Below are 6000 nucleotides of genomic sequence, written 5' to 3' on the forward strand. Positions count from 1 at the left end.
ACTGTGGAGGAGCCGAGTGGTGTCCCGAGGAGCCGCGGCGTCCTGTCCGTCTCAAGGGTGGCACTTGGTGTGGAGGAGCCGCAGGGGAGCCATGGCGGCGTGGAGTAGCAGAGAGGCGGACGAAGCAGGGCAGCGTGGTGGAGGGCACAGATGGGGTTGCGGACGGCATAAGGGAGGCCGACGAGGCGGGACGGCGTGGGGGAAGTTGGGGGTGGCGGCGTGCGGTAGCTCCGTGGGGAAGATGGGGGCGGCGGCGTGGGGGAGGGTGAGCAGGAGCGATCGGCGTGGGGAGGCAGCGCCGGGCGCAGTGGAGAAGAAATTGTTGCGGCGCTTGGGAGAGGTGGGAGTACCGTGCGGTGTGGTGTGGGGAGATAGGGTTTGCCTTTTTCTTTTTTTTTTCTTTTTTCCCTCTTCTACGCCGTGCAGCCACTTTTTTTTAGCATCGGCCACATGAAGAGCTTGAAGGCATAGGGGATGCGGGATGGAATTTTTTGGCGGGCTTTCGGCCCGCCCCTCTTTCTTTGGAGGGATGGCGGAAACTTCTGGCGGGCCTTTTTTAGCATTTTCGCGCCTTCCAATAATTTCCCTGTGTGTAATTAAAATCACCGTCAGGGTAAATTCAAAAACCGACAGAGTAATTATTTACCCTGTCAGTTTCTTAAACACACAGGTTAATACAAATTTCCCTGATGGTTATTCATTTTCCCTGTGTGTTTTATGATAACCGTCAAAAAAATTGAATTTACCCTGACGGTTTTCTCAATAACCGTAAAAAAAACCGAAACCTTCAGGGTATTTCGACTTTCCAGTAGTGGCATGCATTCATTGGGCGATACTCCTACAAATTTGTAAATAAGCCTATCGAATTTGTCTATGTTTTTCATTATTAGCTGGTGAAGGAGTGATAACGACGGGATGCAATGACTATGTTTTGAAAAAAAAAAGAGATAATGACAAGGTGACTAGGGAGAATATGTCCCCTATTATATATACAGGCCCCTTGGATGGTAGAAAAAACAAAGGAAAAACATATAATTCACATTCCTATGATTGTGCACAGGAATCGCTTTCAGGAAAAACATAAGAAACTTTTCTTTGTATGTTCGATTCCAAAGGAAAACCTGCGTTCCAAAGACCAAGTGATCGAAAATTTTAAATTTGACCCATAATATAGGGGCTTTAGGTGAATTAAATAAAACCTCTCTCACTACTATCCAAAATTGAACTTTTACTGTCAGGATTCAATGCTGTTACATGTGCCAGTAAGAAAAATGTTTTCAATGCAATGTTAAAAAGGGAGCTGTCTTTAATCGAAGTGTAGTACTACATAAGTCATTTCTCTTCTGGTTTAAATTGTCCCAAAACTTCTAGCATCCCTTATATAAAAAGGGACGGAGAGAGTAGCAGAGAGGAGCCTCTAATCGACCATAATTATTTTATCCAGATGGTGTATCCTAGTTTTAACAGTTTATAAGAGCTGCTTCCTCTATTTCAAATTGTAAGTCATTATGGTTTTTTAGACATATATAATTTTTATTATATATCTAGACATAATATATATTTAAGTGTGTAGTAAAAATTATATATAGAAAAACTAGAATAAACGGAGGGTACACACACCACCAGTAATAGGTCAGGTTGCTGGTGAAGTACCTCCTATGCATGCAGTGGGAAGCACAGTGGATTAACATCGAGGAAGTATCCTATAAATACAATGATAACTCAGTTGAACGGCTAACTACTCGATCGGCTATCAGGGCCCCATTAAAATTACTTCACACCAGGAAGCACCAAGAACAATAAGGGAACTCCCAAAATAAAACAAGAGAAAATATGGCAGTACAAAAACACCAACAATATGTCTACTAAAGAAACAATTCATCACACTATGAATTTCAAATGAAAGACCAAAGCTTCCACCTTGTCGTCCTTTTTTTTTTTTTTGGCAAAACCCAGTAGACCTAGACACTCCTATACAAGCACGCACTCTCAACCCTATGAGTCCACACATACACACACTACTCTTATCGAGCACCTTCAAAAAAACTAAGTTATACTACCAAATCTCAGGATTGACGAAGTCACGACAGATATATCATTATCGACGGACACATCGCCTACCACCAAAATAATTAATCATGATTATTGGTGCCACGTCCCACTTGTAATTCCCGAGCCATTTTGTGTTCTTGCATTGCATGGTAACACGCTCTCTTTGACTCAGTCAACACAATGACACTCATCACCCATGCATCCATGCTTCTGCCATCTCCATGTGTACAGCGTGGATCAATTCATCCATGACTTCACCAACCACCTCGATTGCCTGACACGAGAGTATCGATCACTTTTTGCCGGTAACAATAATCATGTTCATTACTGGGACTCCAGGGGTATCTCTCACATTTGAACTCACATTCAAATTCAGCTATTCATTACTTGTACTATAATTAATACCAGATAATGACACAAAACACACCTCGGCATGGTTGTTCAATCTATCTCGGAATGCGTGTTCAAAAATCTGGCAGGGACTTTCAAAAGCTAATTGTCGTGTGGTAAGCGTGATTTGATCCAAGCAAATGGTCCATGGTGGTCTCAATAGCTTTACGAGCCTTAACTCGCACAGCTCAAAGAACAGTAGTAGCTTTATTTGGTAAAGATGGTTTAGCTTCTCATGCAAACTTTTGGGGTTAAATCGGCCGTCTTATACAAGTTTGGAGTTTCTTTCTTTAGAAAACAATTCAAGTTTAAAGATAGTGATCGATCGAAGCACGTCATTGGAACTGTCGCCAAGACCTTGGCCACTTTTCGCTAGCTAGCTACAGGAGGTTTGCTGTCTGGTAGAGAGGGAAAAAAACGCAGAAGCTTCACACAGCAAGCTGGCTTATATAAGAAGGAAAACTTTGCCTAGCATCAGAGAGGTAAATCAATAACACCTTTCATCTCTAAACCATCAGAGTGGTAAATCTGTACGTAACACCTTGCATCTCTAAATTTTTCTTACGGCCTAGCTCCCATGGAACTAGCTTCTTCTCTAGCATATACATGACACCCTCTAACACTTCCGTTCTCGTTTCGTGTGAAAGAGTTAACCTATTGGAGGTGATGGGTTTTAAACATGTTGGCTTAAAACATATTTAACTCTTGTTGGATATATTCTATTTTCTATAATTGCTTGCCTCTACCATATATTATGATTAAAGTCTAAAAGACCCCCCCCCCCCCCCACACACACTATATGTAAATTTTTTTAAAGGACAATCTAAATTGCCCACATATGCCACTACTTTAATAGGTGCAATGTCTTCTAGCAAAATTTTCACAAACTAGATTGTTCGCTGACCAATAATTGAACTTTTTTCAGGGTTTGTTGGCCTCACGACCTCACTTTTTGTGTCATGTAGCAATTTTTCCTTGATCTAAAGCACCCCTTTAATTTTGCATATAAACTACTCACCTCTTTCATTGCTAGAAATAATATAAGGTAAGTCCATAAAATTACATCTTAATTACCTAATTATATCTTTAAAAACAAAAAACTACTACCTTCGATAGAAAAAGCTTGGCGTTCTAGTTTTTCTTAAGTCAAACCATCTTAAATTTTACCAAGTTTCTATAGAGAAGGTTGTCAACATTTATGACACGAAATAGGTATTACTATGTTCCATGATAATATAATGCTACTTATTTGGTAATATAAATATTGATTTTTTTACAAACTTGGTTACAGTATGAATTAGGAAGAACAACTAAAATGTTTGTTTAGGATTGATATAGTACTCTTTGATGCTTCTAAAATTATCCACTTATGTCATATTTAATATAAAAAAACTAACTCATGGTACATACATAACCATGTATACATGTATGTTGGAAGGAGTAAACATATAGATTTCCATGTCAAATACATCTTGCAACTTAGAGTTTCAACTAAACATATGTCGATACACTAAGGTGTTGTACTGTGAAATAAAATAAAAACTATGCATTGAAATGAAATTACATATAACGCAATTAGTAACAAATGGAAAGATGACAAAGTAGTTACAAGTATTGTGATAGAAATTAGGGGAATTATAACAAGTGAGAGAGAACAATAATGATAAGACTTTTTTATTAGCTATATATATGTAACAAGTTTATTAAATTCATAAATATCTCTAACACTTATGTTATGTCTCGTAGAATTACTAGCAAGAGCCTGTGGAGGAGCATGGATCCACATTGACTAGCCTATAATAATACTAACCAGTAAGTGCATAGAACACACAATTTCTCACTCTAGCATCAGCAAGATGAGAGACAGACAAGCCACCGGCAAACTTTAAGGTGCTTCTGCTACATGCGTATTGCATAGGAAGCCAGCTGCCACAATTTAAAGAACAGAGGACACATGAGGAGAGCATGGAGGCGACATGCTGCCAAACGAAGAACAGTGTAAGAAACTGTACTGGAGGGAGTAATATTTTTTTTTATAAAACTAGTTAAATGTGTGGATTGTTTTACTCCATTGGAAGTGATATTTTTATTTTTATCAGAATGCAGGGAGCAGTTTGGTACTATGGCTACATCTATCAGTCCTCTATCTATTTTTCCTTATTTTTTTTAAACTTCAGTCCTCTATTTGTTACGTTGCTGGTCCTGGAGAGTACATGCGCCAGCGCGAGCTATATATGTACCTAGATCGGTACAGTAGGAGTTCCAAGATTTTTTTTTGACAAGAAGGATTTTATTAATTCATTGATACAATAATTGCGAACCCACTTTCGGCCTCTGCAAAAAGCACACAACCTAAGGGCGCGTTTAGATAAAATTTTTTAGGTTTTGGCTACTGTAGCACTTTCGTTTGTATTTGACAATTAGTGTCTAATTATAGACTAATTAGGTTCGAAAGTTTCGTCTCGCGATTTCTCACCCAACTGTGCAATTAGTTTTTTTTCGTCTACATTTAGTACTCCATGCATGTGCCGCAAGATTCAATGTGATGGGTACTGCGCAAAAATTTTTGGAACTAAACAGGCCCTAAACCAAACAAATAAAGAAATTGCCCGACATTTAATGACTATATATCAAGACAAGATCGCCACCCATGTGCCCGGAAGAACACACTGTGATCATTTGCTCCAATTGTTGCGACGCGGCCGCCACAACCAAAGCTGTGAAGTATGCTTCTGGAGGATAGCCCATGTACCAAGTCAATGGATCCGAAGATGCCATGCCACCTGAATAGAAGAATAACAATGTTTTTATTCAAACACCGAATCACTTCTGCATAACCAAAGCGACCAACAATATATAGCAAAGCGACCAACAATATATAGCAAGCAAGCAAGATATACGCCTGCGCATGCATGCACGCTGCTGCACTAGATCAAGCACTCCACCTACACACCTCTCTTTCCTGATTCTAACACTTTGCCTTTGGTTTGGTGTTACTACTCGCTTACACTACCACGTCAAAGATTTTAGGAGACAAAATCTCTAATTACAGAGGTCGACATTTCTAGGATCCATCTCCGTCGGTAGGGTCTTAGTAAAATGTCCATCTCTACAAATCATTTATAGAAGTGGATATCCTAAGGAGACCTTTTCTAATAGAGACGGATGTTCTAAGGCGACCATCTCTTTTAATTTATTAACTGAGGTGGACTTCTTAAAATGTCAGTCTCTAAAAATGCCTATTAATAGAGGCGAGCATTCTAAGAATCTGCCTCTAGAAAATCGGTTAACAAAGTCGGTCGTCCGCCTCTAGAAATAGTTGCCACAAAAAATAGTTCATGATTTTTCCATAGGAAATTGGATGAAGACGAACCTTATACTGAAATCATATATCTCGACGTGCCCTACAACTTCATAGTTGATACTTTTTTATTTGAAATTTTTACAGTCTCAAAAAATATATTAAATTCTCATATTTTGAAATTTATTTTTTTTTAAAAACCTAGGATGTTGACATGGTCTATATGCCAAAGTTGTAGTTCTCAATACAATCTACAA

This window comes from Miscanthus floridulus, chromosome 13 (assembly GCF_019320115.1).
Source record: "Miscanthus floridulus cultivar M001 chromosome 13, ASM1932011v1, whole genome shotgun sequence".
NCBI lineage: Eukaryota > Viridiplantae > Streptophyta > Magnoliopsida > Poales > Poaceae > Miscanthus > Miscanthus floridulus.